Below are 21,062 nucleotides of genomic sequence, written 5' to 3'. Positions count from 1 at the left end.
GTTGGTGGTCAGTTGTCACAAGCAATCCTTGTAGCTGATCACCCTGGCGGTAAATCCCTCCCATTGATGTGCCAACAGCACTCAAGGCTCAATTACAAGAGGAGGGTATACTCAACCCACACACACAGAGGGTGCACCTCGAGTGCCCATCCTGGGTGATTGGGGAGGCTATGTCACTGGACCCTATAGAACATCTACTGCATTAGGCAACTCTACCAAGCTTGCAAGATGTAGCAGCTCTACCTAATATATAGAAACAAACACAAGGAGACTGCCAAAATGAGGAGACAAAGAAACATGTTCCAAATGAAAGAACAGAACAAAATTCCAGAAAAAGAACTAAACAAAATGTAGACAAGCAATCTACTAGATGTAGAGTTCAAAACACTGTTTATAAAGATGCTCAATGAACTTAGTGAGATGATCAGCAGCATAAAAAAGAGTCAGTCAGAAATGAAGAATATAGTAACTGAAATGAAGAATAATTTACAGGGAATCAAGATCAGAGTAGATAAAGCCAAGAATCAAGTAAGAGATTCAAAATATAAGATCTTCCTGGATTCAGTGGTGTCAGAGTAATGGTAGCCTGAGAGATACTCCTGATCTGTTCCTTTAAATTTTCAACAAAGTGGACAACTATAATGCACTGAAGGAATCCCAGCTGGGCTTGCAGGTGCACCTGAAAGATCTGTGCACTGAATGGACTAAAGGTGGTACAGGTTGAAAAGGGGGTGGAAGATAAAATACACACGTGGTTGCTCTGGAGAGGAGACAAACCTGGTGTGATTGAGTTTTTTTTTTTCCTCTGCTGACTATGGGGAGGAGGGAAGCTCAGGCTGTTTGGATTTTGTCTGAGGGTTATGGAGAGAGAAACCTGAAATGACTGGGTCTCCTTCTGCCAGGAGGAGTGGTGAGATAGAGGGGCAGATGGGGAGAAATTAAACCAAAGTGGCAGAGTGGGGGTTACAGCCAGTGTTCCCATGGTCTGCCTGCAGCCTGCACTGGGCAGAGACAGAGACCCCCCTCCCCCCGCAGACTCCCAGATCCCACATCACTCACCTCATGGTATGGAGAGTGGCAGACACAAACCCCACAGCTAGCTCTCCAGAGCCACTCTCTCCCCTGAAGAATAGAAGTGCTCATGTCTGCTTCCCAGGTCTGTTGAGAGGAGCAGAAGAGCACCCAGAAGCCTGATATCACCATTGCTATAGCTGTAAAGCTATAAAGCCAAAGCCATAAAACCCTCACAACACTCCCCACCCACCAATGCAATTGTGACCTTGCCTACATCACTGTGGCAGCAACATCTCAGTGGAGGACAGTCCAGGAATTTCACAGAACTAAAACTTAAAATATAGTGACACATACTGTAAGAAACCTCTCAAAACTGAAATTTATTTTTCCTTTTTTAGAATTTTTTCCTTTATTCCTTTTTTCTATTTTTTCTCTTTTGAATTTTATTTTCTTTAATTTTTATATTTCTTATTCTTAATTTTTGTGGGTGTTTGGTTTGCTTTGGATTTTTTTTTTGGTTTTTGATCTTTATTTTCTGTGCTTTTTCTTTTTTACTTGTTACTTTTTGAGTTTTTTTATTTTTGTATTTTTTCTAATTTAATTTTTCATTATTTTAGGGTTTCTTTTTTTGTTAGGGTTCATAAAAATACTACTCTCAAATACCATCAAGGAAAAAGAAAAATGAATACTGTGGCCACACAAGGCAGAGTCGTAGTTCAAAAAGAAAATAAAAAATCTCCAGAAAAATTCTCAGTCACATGGAAACCTTGAGTTCAATGATAGAGAGTTCAAACTTGAAATTCTGAAAATACTCAACAGGATGTGAGAAAAAACCAATAGACAACTTAATGAGCTCACCAAGGAAACTGAAACTTTAAAAACAAAGATGAAGAATTCAATACATAAATTGAAGACTGAGGTAGCAAGTTTAGCTAATAGCACAAGCCAGATAGAGGAAAGAATCAGCGACATCAAAGACAGGCAATTAGAGCCTGACCTGTGGTGGTGCAGTGGATAAAGCGTTGACCTGGAAATGCTGAGGTCGCCGGTTCGAAACCCTGGGCTTGCCTGGTCAAGGCACATATGGGAGTTGATGCTTCCAGCTCCTCCCCCCTTCTCTCTCTTTGTCTCTCTCTCTCCCTCTCTAAAAAAATGAATAAATAAAAAGAATTAAAAAAAAAAAGACAGGCAATTAGAAATGCTACAGAGAGAAGAGGAGAGAGACCCACAATATAAAAAAAACTGAGAAAGCCCTATAAGAATTGTCTGACTCCATCAGAAAGAGCAATATAATAATAATAGGTATATCAGAAGAAGAAGAGAGGGAAGAGGGAATGGAGAACCTATTCAAACAAATAATGGATGAGAATTTCCCAAGCCTATGAAAAGAGAGCCTAGAATCCAAGAAGCAAACAGAACACTGAGTTACCCCAACCCAAACAGACCTACTACAAGGTACATCATAATAAAATTGTCAAAAACTAATGACAAAGAAAGAATCCTCAAGGCAGCTAGGGGAAATAAGAACATAACATATAAGGAAAGCCCATTAAGTTATCATCAGACTTCTCAGCAGAAACTCTAGAAGCCAGAAGAGAATGGACCCAAACATTCGAAGTACTGACAGAGAGGAATTACCAGCCAAGAATACTATATCCATCAAAGTTCTTTAAATAAAGGAGAAATAAAAACTTTTGCAGACATACAAAAGCTGAGGGAATTTATCACCAGAAAACCTCCACTGCAGGAAATACTCAAGGGGGTTATTTGACCAGACACAAAGAACAAAACAAATCAAAACTACAAGGAAAAGCTCCAACAAGGTCACATTAAAAACAAGGATAATGGCCCTGGCCGGTTGGCTCAGTGGTAGAGCGTCGGCCTGACGTGCAGAGGTCCCGGGTTCGATTCCTGGCCAGGGCACACAGGAGAGGCGCCCATCTGCTTCTCCACCCCTCCCCCTCTCCTTCCTCTCTGTCTCTCTCTTCCCCTCCCGCAGCGAGGCTCCATTGGAGCAAGGATGGCCCGGGTGCTGGGGATGGCTCCTTGGCCTCTGCCCCAGGCGCTAAAATGGCTCTGGTCGCAAAAGAGCGATGCCCCGGAGGGGCAGAGCATCGCCCCCTGGTGGGCAGAGCGTCGCCCCCTGGTGGCCGTGCCTGGTGGATCCCGGTCAGGCGCATGTGGGAGTTTGTCTGACTGTCTCTCCCCGTTTCCAGCTTCAGAGAAGTACAAAACAAACAAACAAAAAAGGATAATTTGTGATAACAATAACATAAAAGGGGAGAAGATAAAGATCTGCTGTAGCAAAGGAGGATGGAATGCAGAAGCACTCATAAGACAAGTCTTATACATATGAACATTTTTCTCTTAATAACTGAACAGTAACCATCCACAGAAAAGCCACTACTGATAAGAAAGTATTTCAATATAATAAACGCCATATATGACAAATCATCACTGGAACACACAGCTTAAAAAAGAAGAAACAGAAGTATGGAATACCATGAAACAAAAACAACTGACAGAAACAGAAAAGAAAGAACCAAACAAGACACACAGCTATCAGAAAACAAAACATAAAATGGCTATAGGAATTCTCAAGTGTCAATAATTATCCTAAATGTAAATGGACTGAATTCACCAATAAAGAGGTACAGAATAAGAAGTTTGGATTATAAAACAAAACCCAATCGTGTCCTGCCTTCAAGACATATAAGCTGCAAGGACAAAAGTAGAGTCAAAGTGAAAGGTTGGAAAACAATTCTCCAAGCAAATAATAACCAAAGAAAAGCAGGTGTAGCCATACTCATATCTGACAGTGCTGACTACAATACAACAAAGCTAATCAGAGACAAAGATGGACTTTTCATAATGATAAAGGGGACATTGTATCAAGAAGACATAACATCTCTTAATATATATGCAGTGAACCAGGGAGCACTAAAATATATAAGACATCTACTAACTGATCTAAAAATAGAAGCTGACAAAAATACAATTATACTTGGAAATTTCGACACACCGACAGCTTTAGATAGATCAATCAAACAGAAAATCAGTAAAGAAATGTTGGCCTTAAATGACACTCTGGACCAAATGGACATCATACACATTTACAGGGCATTTTATCTCAAAACATCAGATTATACATTCTTCAGTGTGAATATAGAACATTCTCAAGGATAGACCATATGTTGAGCCACAAAATGAACATTAATGAATTAAGGAAGATTGAAATTATACCAAGCATATTTTCTGACCATAAGGCTTTGAAATTACAATTTAACTGCAAAAAGGTAGTCAACCCACAAAAATGTGGAAATTAAACAACATACTCCTAAAAATTGACTGGGTCAAAGGAGAAATAAAAGCAGAGATCAAAAGATATATACAGATAGCCTGACCAGGTGGTGGCACAGTGAATAGAGCATTGGACTGTGATGCAGAGGACCCGGGTTCGGGACCCCGAGGTCGCTGGCTTGAGTGCGGGCTCATCTGGTTTGAGGAAAAAACCCGCCAGCTTGAACCCAGGGTCGCTGGCTCCAGCAGGGGGTTACTCGGTCTGCTGAAGGCCCACGGTCAAGGCACATGTGAGAGAGCAATCAATGAACAACTAAGGTGTTGCAATGCGCAATGAAAAACTAATGATTGATGCTTCTCATCTCTCTCCGTTCCTGTTTGTCCCTGTCTATCCCTCTCTCTGACTCACTCTCTATCTCTGTAAAAAATAAATAAATAAAAATTAAAAAAAAAAAGATATATACAGACAAATGAAAATGACAACATGACATTTCAAAATTTCTGGGATGCAATGAAAGCAGTAGAGGAAAGTTTATATCATTACAGGCTTATATCAAGAAATGAGAGATTCCCAAGTAAACAAACTAACATCACATCTTAAGGAACTAGAAAAATAAAGACAAAGGCAACCCAAACTCAGCAGAAGAAAGAAAAGAGTAAAAATTAGAGCAGAACTAAATGAAATAGAGAACAAAAACACTAGAAAAAATTAATAGAACAAAGAGCTTGTTCTTTGAAAAGATCAATAAAATCAACAAACCACTGGCTAGACTCACTAAGGAAAAAAGAAGAAGGACTTGTAAATAAAATTCGAAATGAAAGAGGAGAAATTACCACAGACATCACAGATATACAAAGGATCATAGTAGAATGCTATGAAAGATTAGATGCCACCAAATTCAACAACCTAAAAGAAATGGATAAATTCCTAGAACTATACAATCTTTCTAGACTGAGTTACAAAGAAGTGGACAACCTAACTAGACCTATAAGCAGGGAGGAAATACAAACACTATCAAAAACCTCCCAAAAAACAAAAGCCCAGGACCAGATGACTACACTAATGAATTGTACCTAACATTCAAAGATTTGGTACCTATTCTTCTCAGAGTCTTCCAAAAAACAGAAGAAGAAGCAATATTCCTCAACACATTTTGTGAGGCCAGTGTAACCCCCATACCAATACTTGGCAAGGACAATACAAAAAATGAAAACTAGAGACCAATATCTCTAATGAATACAGATGCAAAAATCCTAAACGAAATACAGTACTAGCAAATCAAATACAACAACACATTAAAAAATAATACATCCTGATCAAGTGGGATTCATTCCAGGAGCACAGGGATGGTTCAACATATGTAAATCAATTAACGTAATATACCATATAAACAAAACAACAAAAATCATATGATCCTACAATAGATGCAGAAAAGTTATTCCATAAGATACAATATTCCTGTGTTTCAAACACGCAATAAAATTGGATTAGAAAGAATGCATTTCAACATAATAAAGGCCATATATGACAAATCATCAGCTAATATCAGAGTAAATGGTGAAAAAAAATGAAGGCTATTCCCCTAAATTCAGGAACAAGACAAGGCTGCCCACTCTCTCCACTCCTATTCAACATTGTTCTGGAATTTCTAGCCAGAGTGATCAAGCAAGAGAAAGAAATAAGGCATCCATATCGGGGAAGAAGAAGTAAAACTATCACTTTTTGCAGATGACATGATTCTGTATCTAGAAAACCCCAAAGACTACACCCAAAAACCATTAGAAGCAATAAACCAATACAGTAAAGTCACAGGGTACAAAATCAATTACAAAAGTCTATTGCTTTCCTATACAAGAATGATGAAACTTCAGAAAATGAACTGAAAAAAACCCAACAATTCCTTTTACAATTGCAACAACAACAACAAAAAATACCTAGGAATAAATTTAACCTATACACTGTAAACTACAAAGCATTATTGAAAGAAATAGAAAAATACACAATGAAATAGAAAAATATTCCATGTTCATGGATCGGAAGACTCAACATAGTTAAAATGGCCATATTACCAAAAGCAATATACAAGTTTAATGCAATTTCCATCAAAATTTCAATGTCATTTTTTAAAGAAATAGAACAAAAAATCACCAAGTTTGTATGGAACCATAAAAAACCCTGAATAGCCAAAGCAATCCTGAGGGAAGAGAATGAATCTGGAGATATCACACTACCGGACTTCAAGTTATACTATAGAGCCACGATAACCAAAACAGAATGGTATTGACATATGGACCAATGGAACTGAATTGAGAGCCCAGAAATAAAACTACATATATATAAGGACAAATTATCTTAGACCCCTGGTTGGCAAACTGCAGCTCGCAAGCCACATGAGGCTCTGGCCCCTTGAGTGTGGCTCTTTCACAAAATACCACGTGTGGGCGCTACCTTGATAAGGAATGTACCTACCTATATAGTTTAAGTTTAAAAAATTTGGCTCTCAAAAGAAATTTCAATTGTACTGTTTATATTTGGCTCTGTTGACTAATGAGTTTGCCGACCACTGTTGGATAAAGGAGCCAAAATCACCCAATGGAGAAAAGAAAGCCTTGTCAATAAATGGTGCTGGCAAAATTGGAAAGCTACATGGAAAAGAATGAAACTTGATTACAGTTTGTCCCTGTGCACAAAAATTATTTCAAAATGGATCAAAGACCTAAATATAAGATCTGAAACATAGGTACTAAACACCTGGAACTTGGCTGTACAGAACAATTTATGAATTTGACCCCAAAGGCAAGGGAAATAAAGGCAAAAATAAATGAATAGGACTATAACAAACTGAAAAGCTTCTGCACAGCAAAAGAAACTGACAACAAAACAAATAGGCAGCCAACTAAATGGGAGATGATATTTGCAAACAACAGCTCTTATAAGGATTTAATATCCAAAATATATAAGAACTCACAAATCTCAGTAACAAGCAAGCAGACAATCCAATTAAAAAATGGGGAGAAGACCTGAACAGACACTTCTTCCAAGAGGACATACAAATGGCCAACAGATATATGAAAAATGCTCATCTTCACTAGCTATTTGAGAAATGCAAATCAAAACTACAATGAGATACCACCTCACACCTGTTAGATTGACTATTATCAATAAGATAGGTAATAACAAGTGTTGGAGAGGCTGTGGAGAAAAAGGAATCCTCATTCACTGTTGATGGGAATGTAAATTAGTACAACCATTATGGAAGAAAGTATGGTGGTTCCTTAAAATATTAAGAATAGAACTACCATATGACCCAGCAATCCTTCTATTGGGTATCTACTCCCAAAACTCAAAAACATTGGTACCTAAAGACACATGCACCCCCGTGTTCATTGCAGCCATTACTCACAGTGGCCAAGACACGGAAACAACCAAAGTGTCCCTCAATAGAGGATTGGATAAAGAAGATGTGGTACATATACAATGGAATACTACTTAGCCATAAGAAATGATGACACAGTGCCAATTCCGACAACATGGATGGACCTTTGGAACCATTATACTGAGTGAAATAAGTATCAGAAAAAGTAAGAACTGTATGATTTCACATATACGTGGGATATGAAACTGAGACTCATGGACATAGATAAAAGTGAAGTGGTTACCAGGTGGAAGGAAGTGTGGTGGAGGAGGATGTAGGGGAGGGATGGGGTGAAGGTTGTAAAGAGGGACAAATATAAGGTGAAAGGAAATGATTTGACTTTGGGTGTTGGGTGTACAACATAAGCAATAGTGCAAATGCTATAGAAATGTTTACTTGAAACCTATATATTCTTATTGATCAATGTCACCTTGTTAAATTTAATTTTCCAAATTATAAAAAAAGAAATATAAGAAAGCAAAATAAACCCAATCAGAACAGCAAAAAGAAGATTAGGGCAATGTGAGGAGCCTCTCAAGCAACATTACTTAGTAAGTTATATAAAGGTTAATCACTGAGGTTTACACCTGAAACTAATATGATGTATGTCAACTGTAATTAGAAAATAAAAGTGATTTTAAAAAGTAAATACTTGAGTGTCTATAAACTCAGCCACTTAAACCTTCTCAGACTGCCCTCACCTCCACTGAAGCTGCTATTATGGCTACTCTCTGGGAAATAACTTCTTGTAGAGCCCCACAAAGAATTAAAGGTGAAAATCTACCCATTACTTTATTCAGTGGCATCTTGCAGGGCCTCCAAGCAGCTTGGCCTTTCCCAGACCCCATTACTCCTTGTCCTTAATGGGCTTGACTCCCAGAGCCTGTGGACTGAAGAGCTATCTGTTCTCTAAAATTTGTATAATTACAGATCTCCAGATTTGAGTTAAATGATTTTTGTTTTGTTCCTTAAATAAGTAGAAATATAAAATTAGGTACACTCCATTTGTTTTTATACAATTATAAAACTGAATATAGTTTACAAATTATAAAAAACCAAAACAAATTAATAATAGTAACTTCATCCGCAGATGATGTGTTACTAAACTACTTTCACACTATAATTTAAATGTGGTTAAGTTTGGCAATCTTACTCCCCCTCCCCTCAATGATGGTGGCCCAGTTTCTCTCCGTTGTTCATTCCAAGTATGTACTGAAACAGTCATCCATGTGTGCCCACTCATTTATACTTCATGTGGGAAGAATGCATCCTTTACATATTAAGTTGGCCCCTTTGTTTTCTCTTCTTTTTTATTTATCAAAATATACATATTTTCTTTTAAAGAGACAGAGGAAGGGAGAAAGAGAGGGAAGCATTTATTTGTTGTTCCACTTAGTTGTATATTTTTTGGTTGCTTCTTGTTTGTGCCCTGACCAGGGGTCAAACCTGCAACCTTGTTTTCAGACGATGCTGTAACTGACTGAGCTAACTGGCCTGGAACTTCTCTTCTGAGATAAAGTAATATACTGCTTGGTGCAAACTAGATCCTAAACTGTTAACACTGCCCCTAAAATCATGTATTTGTGGATATGTAGATGATCCAGCATATTTATACTTTAAAAAATCTTACCAGGATGAAACACTAATTTTAAAAAGATGATTGGAGAGAACTCATGTAAATATGCATGTGGACCTCAGCGTGAGTAGTTAAGAGAATGAAGTCTGGAATCAGACTGACAGGGGTTTGAATCCTGATCTGTGTTTGTGCAGTTACTAAACCTCTCTGAGCCTCTTTTTCCTCAGCTGCTCGTGGTATCACATAATTTGTAAAAGTATCAAAATGCTTATTGTCAAGGGTAGCTTTAGGATTGAGATACAGGATATAAAACACCTAACATAAACTTGGCATTTAATAAACTACTTTCTCTCTTCCAAAATGAAATTTTGGATAAAGCTTGTACACATACACAGGTAGATCTGGGACACTTCTGAAGGCAAACCCTGTAAGAAACACACAACCTAGCACAGGGGTCCCCAAACTTTTTACACAAGGGGCCAGTTCACTGTCCCTCAGACCGTTGGAGGGCCGGACTATAAAAAAAACTATGAACAAATCCCTATGCACACTGCACATATCTTATTTTAAAGTAAAAAAACAAAACGGAAACAAATACAATATTTAAAATAAAGAACAAGTAAATTTAAATCAACAAACTGACCAGTATTTCAATGGGAACTATGCTCCTCTCACTGACCACCAATGAAAGAGGTGCCCCTTCCAGAAGTGCAGCAGGGGCCGGATAAAGGGCCTCAGGGGGCCGGATGTGGCCCGTGGGCCATAGTTTGGGGACCCCTGACCTAGCACATGGTTTTTTCAACTGCTATTGTGCATACTGGTCTGCCAGAAATCTCATGCCAGTTCACAGAGGAGTTAACCACCCTTATGTTGTATGAAGATTATAGACTTGATGATCTTAGTTGAATATGCTTATGCTCAGGGTGATTTCTGCCTTAGTGGTCCCTGAAATAATTCTATTTTCACTGATTCCCAAGTGTTAAAAGGTTGAAAACCACTGAGTCCTAGCAGACACGGCAGGCTTTGTTTTCCACAGCAGAGATGGTGCCCTTTGGGCCCAAGTGAGAGGTTGAAGCTGTGTCCTGCTATAGGTCTTGAGCTCCAGTTCTGGGGAGGAACATGGCCTGTACTTCTCAGGCCTTGGCCTCTGAGTACTCCCTGGCTTATACAGAAAGGATATATTTCCCTTCCAGGAAATATATCACTCTGCTTTGTGCTTCACTTACAGGGAGTGGAGCTTGCTCACTCTACATGCTGCTTCACACCTGAGGATATCAATGGAAAAGCTGTAGTTTTGGGCATGGGCATGGATGTAGGCTTTAGCTCTATGAGGCTGCCACTAGTTGACCAGAGGCATAGCAGTGGACAGATGGAGGCTATGATACTGACTTGCTCATTGTGCCAGCAGGACCTGCAATATGTGGGTGCCTGGCTCCTACCCTGCCAGCACCTGCTCTGTAAGGACTGCTTCCAAGGCTTGATCCAGGAGCTAGGGCAAGTTGCTAAGGCTCACAGGACTGTCCCAGATGGTAAGTACAATACATAAAAGCAGCATAGGTTCACCTCCTTCTATACAACAGGTCTCTCCTGTTTCATAGGAACTGAATTTCAGTTATAGAAAGAAACAATTTAAATGCCCAAGGGACACTCACTCATTGCTGAAAGCAACTCTTTGGGGAATCTGTGAGACAAAGCAAATCCTCTTGATGCCTAATATATGTGTTTTGTAAGCTGGGACTTTTTATGTTTGGGATTTCCTTAAATTGCTGGCAGACTAAGAGCCTAGAAAGATTTTGATCCAAGGTTGGGCTGACTCTCCAGATAGAGAGGCAGGGTCCCAGCTCACTAGACTCCTGAGGCAGGGGGAGATGGGCTGGGCTCCTAGGGTTGATCAGGAACAGATTTTGAACACTCTGACTAGTGTGATTCATTCACCTTCTAAGTTGCTGCCCAGTAGGGAGGAAGAGCTTCTATCTTGCTTCTGAATGTCAGGTTTCCTAGGAAACAATCTCTTTGAGAACTGTGAAGTCCTTGGAGACAGGAACCAGGTCCCTTCACTTCAGTACTGTAGCAAAGGACACCTAAGAGAGGTGCAAAGGGTATTCATTGAATAAGAAAACCAAATAAGTTTACAGTGTTTTGAAACATCCTTTTTTATTTATTGAATTTATTGGGGTGACATTGGTTCACAAAACCATATAGGTTTCAAGTGTACAACTCAACAAAACATCTGCATGCTGCATCAGGCACCCATTGCCCATTATCTTCTTGTTTGTATTTTTGTTGGCAGTATTTTCAAAGTGATTTGTAACAGAAGTTTAGACTATCTTTGAGGCAGTATAACTTTCATTTGTCTTTAGATCTGAATTTTGAGCTCTCCAAACCCTCTAGCAAGCTACCTAACCTCTCTGAGTCTCTATTGAGAGTTTAGAACACAAAGAAGATATGGTCTACTTTGAACTTTTAAGTTAATATCTGACTTTTTTTTTTACAGGGACAGAGAGAGAGAGAGAGGGACAGACAGGAACGGAGAGAGATGAGAAGTATCAATCATCAGTTTTTTGTTACGACCTTAGTTGTTCATTGATTGCCTTCTCATATGTGCCTTGACCACGGGCCTTCAGTAGACCGAGTAACCCTTTGCTCGAGCCAGCGACCTTGGGTCCAAGCTGGTGAGCTCTTTTTTGCTCAAACCAGATGAGCCCGTGCTCAAGCTGGCGACCTTAGGGTCTTGAACCTGGTCCTTAGCATCCCAGTCCGACACTCTATCCACTGTGCCACCGCACCACCACCTGATCAGGCTAATATCTGACTTTTAAACTTATAACTTAAATATTGTTCTTTCTTAAACTTTTGATTTTAGCTTACAAATATTTTTAAGTAATGCAATTGTCTAGCAAATAAGCATTCCTAATTAAAGAACTCTTAGAAATCCAATAAATTAAATTTATAAATATGGTGAATCTTAAATATGTCTTAAAAGTTCCAGAACTATTGGGTTAATATCCAGAATAAATAAAGAACTCTTACATCTCAATAATAAAAGTTAAAAATGGCGAAAGAAAAAAAAACATGGCTAAGGACTTGAATAGACATTTCTCTAAATGAGATAAATGACCACTGAGCACTTGAAAAGATTCTAAATATCAATAGTCTTAGGGAAATGCAAATCGAAACCACAATGAAATATCACCTCACATACATTAGCTACTTCAAAAGCAGAACATAAAATAGTAAGTGTTGGTGAGGATTGGGATCCTTTGCACTGTTGTTAGGAATATAAAATGGTGCCACTTCTGTGGAAACAGTATGGTATTTCCTAAAAAAATTTAAAAGTAGAATTATCATTTGATCCAGAAATTCTGCTTTTGGGTATATACCCAAAAGAATTAAAAGTGAGGACTCAAAGAGATATTTATATCCCCATGTTCATATTAGCATTATTTGCTATAGCAAATAGGTAGAAGCCATCCAATAGGTGAATGAATTTTAAAAAATGTGGTACTGTGTATACATACAGTGGAATATTATTCAGCCTTAATAAGGAAATTCTGACACAAAATATATGAATGACTCTAGACTACATTATGCTAAATGAAATAAGCCAGTCATATATATATATATATACACACACACACATATATATGTGTGTATGTGTGTGTGTGTGTGTGTGTGTGTGTGTGTATATATATATATATATATATATATATATATGATTCTACTTAATGTAGTACCTAGCATGGTCAAACTCATAGAGACAAATTGGAATGGTGGTTGCTAGGGGCTGGAGTGACTTGGAAATAGGAAGTTACTTTTTAATGGTATAGTTTTAATTTTGCCCCCCTTTTTTTTTCTTACAGAGACAGAGAGAGAGAGTCAGAGAGAGGGATAGACAGGGACAGTCAGGAACAGAGAGAGATGAGAAGCATCAATCATCAGTTTTTTGTTTTGACACCTTAGTTGTTCATTGATTGCTTTCTCATCTGTACCTTGACCATGGGGCTACAGCAGACCAAGTAACCCCTTGCTCGAGCCAGCGACCTTGGGTCCAAGCTGGTGAGTTTTGCTCAAACCAGATGAGCCCGTGCTCAAGCTGGCGACCTCGGGGTCTTGAACCTGGGTTCTCTGTATCCCAGTCCAGCGCTCTATCCACTGTGCCACTGCCTGGTCAGGCTAATTTTGCCCATTTTTAAATCAGGTTATTGTTGAGTTGTAGCAGTTATTTATATATTCTGAATACTAAATCCTTGTCAGATATATGGTTTGCATATATTTTCTCCTGCTCTTTGGGGTGCCTTTTTGTTCTTTTGATAGTGCTCTTTGATGCATTAAAGTTTTTTATTTTGATGAAGTGCAACTTATCTATTTTTTCTTTTGTTATCTGTGCTTTTGGTGTCATATCCAGGAAATCATTGTCAAATCCATTGCCACGAAGCTTTTACTCTATGTTTTCTTCTAAGAGTTTAAGAGTTTTAGGTCTTATGTGTAAGTCTTTGATCTCACCTAACTTTTTGAACATGAGCTAATATGTATGTCTCAAGGCTTTGACTCTAGGAAAACTAAATTCATACAAATGACAATCATCAGAATCATAGTGCTTGTTGCCAAGTTTTCTAAGTCCATTGAAGACCAACATTATAAACTCTGGTATTAGTATATCTGGGTATCTGAATGTGAGTCCTGGTATGCCTGCCACTATTTAATAGTTATGTAGTTTGGGCAAGTTCTCTCGCCTATAAAATGGAGATGATGATAGTAGTGATTCACTCAGGATAGTTGGGAAGATTAAATGAAACATACACATAAAACATTCTATTATATGCTTAGTATATAGTAAGAGACCAAGAAATGTGACAATAATATTATTTAGAACTTGTGAAATTGAAGTGGAAAATAGTCTGTTAGATGCAAATATGATTGTTTTGGAACCTGTGAGGGAATTTCTTGAGTATGTGGCATCTTATATTCTTTACTGTGTTCTAGCATCTGGCTAGGCTATTGTTACCTTCCATATTTGCATTTATGGGTAAAGAGTGGAATAATCTTCCTCTACCACTTGGAGATTTGGGGACACTGTGATGTGTGGTATTTGTTGGTTTGTATGTCTGTCTCCTTCAAAGGTATTTATAGGAATCCCCAGATTATGAATGAGATAAGTTTTGTAGGTTTGAAAATATTTAAGTATTTATATGCACAGAAAGGTAAAAATAAATACTATGTTAAGACAAACATCTGTTTAATAGGTAAATATACCTGTCCCAGCTACAAATTTAACTTAAGAACAAACCTACAGCCTGTCCTGTGGTGGTGCAGTGGATAAAGCGTTGACCTGGAAATGCTGAGGTCGCCGGTTCGAAACCCTGGGCTTGCCCAGTCGAGGCACATATGGGAGTTGATGCTTCCTGCTCCTGCCCCCCTTCTCTCTCTCTCTCTCTCTCTCTCTCTCTCTCTCTCTCTCTCTCTTCTCTCTCTCTCCTTTCTAAAATGAATAATAATAATAATAAAAAGAACAAACCTACAGACCCTATCTCATTCGTAAACCGAGGACTGCCTATATTGACTTTTGTGTACTCTGGCATTTAGGGTATGGAGATGAAAAGACAAGGAACTCATACTCTTTTTGAAGGGCAGATACTTAAACAGGTAGTAATCATACAGTGTGGCAGGGATGGCAAGAGAAGATTGTTTCAAGTTAAGGCAGAGGAACAATACCTCTGGAAGGTTCTTTATACACCAGGATTGGTGGATATCAGGCATCAGTTGCTTATTGCATACTTTCTGACAGACTATAAGAATGGCACCCAAATGAGCTGTCTGGTAAAAAAGCAAAGTGGTCACCTATCTCTAGTAAGCCTAATGAGATACCCAATACCTGAACTTAGACTTCTGGTTCATAATTTGAGAAGCCACATTTTGGGAGTTTTTTTTTCTTTGGAAAGAGCTTTTAGCATGGCCACTTTATCCAGCAGAGGAGGAACACAGCCTTGCTAAAGGGTTTATCCTATTTCTACCAATCTGAGGTTTTAGAAGGTAAATAGAGGAGAAGGTAGTAAATTGTCAGATCAGGTTAAATTCATGTTCACCTGTCCTCAAAGCTTGTGATCTGTACTGTAGCACTTTGCTGGGGACATTCCACTCTCACTGGAATCCTCACTGAATTGATGGGGAGACTCCATAGAGAATACTTGAGGGAAGGACCAACTTTGCAGCCTGAGTCAAGTGTAAGTCTTTAATTAATGCAGCCACAGCCTAGCTGAGATTCTTTCCAGCAACTCGGTCACACTAGGAAATGGCTCTGCATCAGGTCTCAGGGCTCTGAGGAGACCAGCAGGGTAAGGTCTTCCAAAGCTAGTGATGGGGGACCAGAGAAAAGGTGGTAGTGTGCTGAGCACACCGTGGCATAGCCATGCAGTGGGATGACTGGAGCTACAGGCTCTGTGCAGAAAAGCTGGATATTGGAAATGACTTTACTCTGTTGATGAGAATACCCACTCGGGACTATTTACTTTTAAGCTTAATTGAAATAGTAACAGGTCAAATTCTAGCTAGAAAGTTGACCATTGAGTCCCAACCTGATACTTGAAACACAGGTAGCAAGCTCTGGAGGTAGCTGGCCTGCCTGAAACTGACATTTACTAGGTGCTGGATGTTTTCAAAATTCTCAGGGTGTCAGTGGCTTTATTTGCTGTTTTAGGGGAGAAAAGGCAATTAATTGGATATTTCCTTTCCCATAAAGGTAAAAGGAACATTATTCTTTCTCTTCAAATCTACTAAAAGACAAATCCTAGCTTAGAGACCTTGCTTCTAAAATTCCAGAATCTACTTGTTTAGTATAATGCCAGTGGCAGAGGCCAGGCAGGTTCACAATTGGATTCAGGCAGATGGTAGAGAAACTGCAGAGCCAGAAAGCATTGGGCCATTCCCATTTAATAGATTCTTGCATTGGCAGACAAACAGGCAGAGAAAAATCACTTTTTAGGTAAATGAATAGCAAAAATGGCTCCGCACAGAGGTAGGCAGGCAATCCACCATCAGCAAACTGCCATCTGCCCTGAGGACAAGCACCCGTAGCCTTACTATATGTACATGTAAGACTATACATGTAAGTATACTATACATGTAAGACTATACATGTGGTGCTGCCACGTGCTCACACACCAATCAAGCAAAGTGTTTGCAGCTGGTAAACCAGCAAGCAAGCCTAACAGCTGTCTTTCCAACATTCCACCCCTTTAGAGTTGCTTGCTTCACAGTCTACATGACAGGTATCTTCTGCAATGGTCGCTGTGCAAGGAGTGAGCTACATTAAAGTCTACAGCAACAGCACAAGTTATACAGTAATTACAAAGGTGCCCTTCACAATGTCTTCCTGAGCACTCTGCCTAGAGAATTAACTGGAGGCCCACCTCTAGCCCAATCCTACGGTAGGTGGGAGGGCCTATGTAATCCAGGGCTATGTCCACTAAAGAAAATGTCCTTGGTGCATCTCTGCAACTGGATGGGAACAGCTTCCCGGTGCAGGAGGGCCCCCCCATCGTGGTCTCTCATATTGTCCACAAGTGGCATGTCCATACAGCAAGGGAGCTGGTGCCCTGCTCTGGTTGCAGTCTGAGAGTCCATTACACCACTCAGTGATCAGTCCACGAAAGACAGCCCAGCTGTCTGTGCAAATCACCAAGGTAAAGGTTCATTACAGGCAGGCAACTGGCCATACAGCTCTTTATTAATGGGTCTCAGCACCTTTCTCTAAGCCGTCTTCTGTTGCCACAAGCCCCATTCAAACCTCTTAGCAAGCTTACAGGGCCTGATGGGGTAAACACATTCAAGGCCTGTGCCACCTTGACAGTTTTCTTACTGCTGCTGCTGCTGCAAAAAAGCACCTATGACCCTCTAATGCCAACACCTGCTGTTCATTAGAAGGGGACCAGTGCATTGCCAAGGTCACATGGGCTCTCCAGCTCCCGCCCATCCCAGTTGGGCGGGTTCCTCGGCCTTCCCCCTATTCAAAACTGGGATAACAGGTCTTGTGGGATCGTCCTCTTCCACAGCTGTCTCCAGCAAGTAATCTTGCAACTGTGCAACCTGAATGCCAGCCATTTTCTTGTTAGCTGCTGGGACCGCCCAATTCTCCCACTTTTTCAGCAGCTGAAACCTCTGTTGAGACTTTAAGCTGCTGCCAAAGCTCTAACAGGACTTTATTAGACCTGCCATCCAATTTCTATCTGCCCCAGCTGCAATCAAATCTACCCACATCTGTGTTCGGGTATCTTACAGGCCCATTTATCTTGTTAGTTGGGGGCACAGCATGGGCAGCAGCCCTCATAGCCTTACAGTCTCGTGCTGTCTCCAGCTCCTCCAAATCTGCCACCATCTGTGTAACCATGTTGATGGGCTGCCCCACTTAGGGGCTCAGGATAGCCACTAGTGGCCCAAAAAGGGCTGATGAGGTGCTGCAGAGGATAAGGTCCCTCATCCCTGCCATAAATACTTCATGTGGCCCACGGGACCTTGGGTTGAACGCAGCATTCTTCATACCTAGTTCCTGAAGGACCTGTGGCAGCTCACTATAGGACTGCTTCTAGCTCACTGCCCCTGGCAAGTCCCCAGCATTCTGCCAGACCGTACAAATGGCAGCCATCACCCATTCTAATAGGGTATGGTTTCTCTGGGTTGTCATGGCAGTTCTGAAGATGCTTCCTCAAGGAGGAGTGCGTGGTAATGGCAGCCAATTTCTCCATCTCTGTTCCAGAAAGCATGATGCCATCCACCCGTATCTCCCACAGTTGCAGCAACCAAGCTGCCAGGGACTTGGTGGGTTTCTGCCTGAATCTCTCCCCTAACTCCATCAGCTCTGTCTGGGTGTAGGGCTGGGCCACAGAACGCTCCACTACGTGCAGAGGGGGTTGTGCCTGCCCCCGAGGCGCTCTTGGCTGCTGGGTTTTTACCTTCTGGGTGACCACTGGCCAGGCTCTGAGTCTGTGGAGGCTCTCAGTCTGTTCCAGCCTGAATCTCCTCCTGCTCAGAAGAGTCGGAAATGACTACAACCACCGACTCAGAGCTACTCTCCCAGCATGGATTCAGCTCCATCTTCAGCACCTGCTTTGGCTCCTGCAGTTGCTCTCAACCTGAAGCTGGAAGCTCGAGCTCTTGAACCCACAGTTGTTCCTCCAACAATTGTCATTGCCAACATTCAGGTTCCAGGACAAACTCAAGCTCATGGAACCATAATTTCTTCTCCAGCAACCGTTTCAGTTCCAGGTGCTGTTGATGCTCAGCCTGCATCTCACACTGCAGCTCTTGAAAGCAGTCAGCCTCTTGTTCCAGCAACTGTCGTAGTTCCTGCTGCTGTTGGTGCTCTGTCTGCAGCTCTTCCTGGAGGTCTCAAACTTGGACAGCCTCTCTAACAGAGCTCTTGATTTCTGCTCACTGGGCTGTAAAAAACACCCAGCCTACAGCCTCCAAAAGGATAGCCATGGGGAATCATATGCTGGAGAACAAAGACCACTCCTCTGCCCCACCTTTCAAGGGTGTTGGCAGCTCCATATCAATCTGATCCAAATCCTGCCCACTATACCAGGTGCAATGCTGGTAGCTGAGGCCAAACAGGTCTACATTGGATTTGGGCAGATGGTAGAGAAACTGGAGCCAAAAAGTGTTGGGGCATTACCGTTGAATAGATTCTCACAACAGTGAATGAGCAAACAGGCAGGGAAAAACTGCTTCTCAGGCAAATGAACAGCAAAAATGACTCCTCACAGTGGTGGGCGGGCAACCCACAATTGGCAATCCACCATCCACCCTGAGGGCAAGCACCTGTAGCCTTATATAGACTATACATACATGGTGCTGCCACATACTCCCATACTAATCAAGCAAAGTGCTTGCAGCTGGTAAACCAGTGAGCAAGCCTAACAGCTGTTTTCCCAACATTTAGTTATCTTTTTCCATTGTCAATGTGGGTGATGCAGTCAAGATGTGGCCAGAACCCTGGTCTGGCAATCATGACCCTGAAACTCTGGACTCTAGCACTAAGTGACTGGGTGATACTGGGTCTTTCCTGACTCTCAGGGCAGGATTTGAAGAGCTTGAAGAACATCAAATAACCACCTGAACCTGGTAACAGGTGACAGCATGTTACTTGTAAATTACAAATGCTGGAAGGGGGAACAATCTCTGTCCCTCAGTGAGCAGCCATTGGGGCTTTGGGAAGATCCAAAGAGAGAGAACTGATGCAAGATGTTACAACCTCAGAGTCAGAGTGGGAAATGGTGCTTATAATAATGAGCAGCTCAGCTGGAGGGGCTCTAATGGCTTGGGGGAGGGTGGGATGTTGGGGGGGGTTGCTGAGAGCTCAGCAACAGGAGCCTGGTAGGTAACATGATGGCCATTTGCTTGTTCCAGGTGCTGAATAGTGTCCAGCCATTTTGGGGGCCTGTTGTGGGCAGTGACCCAAGTCTCCCAGGTGGAAGTCAGGCTGCTGAACTGGGCTGAGCTGTGTGTGCAGCAGGTGCAGAAGCTAGAGCTCAGGAACCCTATCACGGGATGGCTTTTTAGTTCATGCACAGTTTCCTCAACTTAATTGGCCCTCTAGGGCCCTGGGAGTAGCACTGTGCACCTCAGAACAGCACCCTTACTGGGAGAGCAATTCTCCTGGTAATAGGAAGGAGGCAGGCTGTGTTTGGGCGGAAGGCTATAGCTAGAACAGGTTTGCTAAAGGAGGAAGTTCATGGTAGCTGTGATGAAAGGACAGGTCTCTTGTTTGCTGGAACTCTCTCATTCAAGGGGGATCAGTCATAGTTGACGCTTTGGGGGATGGAGAGCAGGAAAGACCCTTGGAGTTTATCTCTAAACCTTCATTGCATAAATGGGGCATCAGGAGTCCAGAAAGGGCTAGTATCCTGCTGAGTGTCCTAATTGTTCACTTACAGAACTAGAAAAATATATCCAGCTCCCTTGGCTGCTAGTCTAGGGCTTGCCTGGGCTTGAGGGCTAATAGGAACTGCGGACCTAAAGTTGGGACTCTGCTTCCCTTGGTTCCCCCATTGTTTCTCTGTCCAGGCCCATTTGGAAATGGGGACAGTGGCTTTGCATGGAGTATGTCAGTGCATCAGTCCTTGGATTGGTTCTTGAGATTTGAAGTGAAAAGAGATAGAGGTGCCACTCTATCACATGATATGAGCTAGGATTCATCCTTCCTGTATTTTCTGCATTCCACTGTGGGTTCTTTGTTTGGCACAGAAAGCTTGTTTCCCAGTTGGGTGGTTCCTAGGAGCATGGGCTCTGAAGGCTATGGACCCTTCCTGTCCAATCTCAGCCTGTCACCCGGGATGCATGCCAAGATTTTGACTCTGGGCTCAGATCTACTGCCTGGCCCTGCCCCCCAGTCCCTGGATGCCCAGCCTGCTCTCACTTCACCTGTTGCCTCTGTGGGTTAATCTTCGAAATCCTTTGGCTTCAGCCCTGATCACTCTCTCCTATTTGAGGCCTGCCTTTCTAGCTACCTAAGGCTCCCATTTGCTTGCAGTTCAGAACAGAAACTTAGCACGGCCATCCAGGCTCTTCCCAGTCTCACCCCAAACTAATTTAAGAGCTTCATCTGTCATTCCTCTGTATGACCGAGCTTTCCGCAAGAGGCCTTACATTTTAATACCTGAAATCTTCTGTTTGTCATGTTCCCTCCCTCTGAAATAAATGCCCTTTCCTCATTGGTAACATCCTACCCCACACTGAAGGTCCAGCTCAAATGTGACCCAGTT

The 21,062-nt window shown here is 41.4% G+C and overlaps 1 protein-coding gene across 6 annotated transcripts in view; it reads left to right on the top strand.

Annotated features, from left to right (window-relative positions):
• Positions 1-21,062, top strand: part of TRIM66 (tripartite motif containing 66) — an 80,529-nt gene that overhangs the window by 14,056 nt on the left and 45,411 nt on the right. The window contains exon 1 of one of the 6 annotated variants that reach the window (XM_066250889.1): positions 10,791-10,835. The exons of the other annotated variants lie outside the window; for them this stretch is intronic. The gene's annotated coding sequence lies outside the window, so the exon portion shown is untranslated. Of the gene's footprint in view, positions 1-10,790; positions 10,836-21,062 lie in introns of those variants that run through there. 6 annotated transcript variants of the gene reach the window in all.

This window comes from Saccopteryx bilineata, chromosome 1 (assembly GCF_036850765.1).
Source record: "Saccopteryx bilineata isolate mSacBil1 chromosome 1, mSacBil1_pri_phased_curated, whole genome shotgun sequence".
In the NCBI taxonomy this organism is placed as follows: Eukaryota; Metazoa; Chordata; class Mammalia; order Chiroptera; family Emballonuridae; genus Saccopteryx; species Saccopteryx bilineata.
Note: the sequence above shows the minus strand (reverse complement) of the source record. Positions and strands in the feature narration are given on the sequence as shown.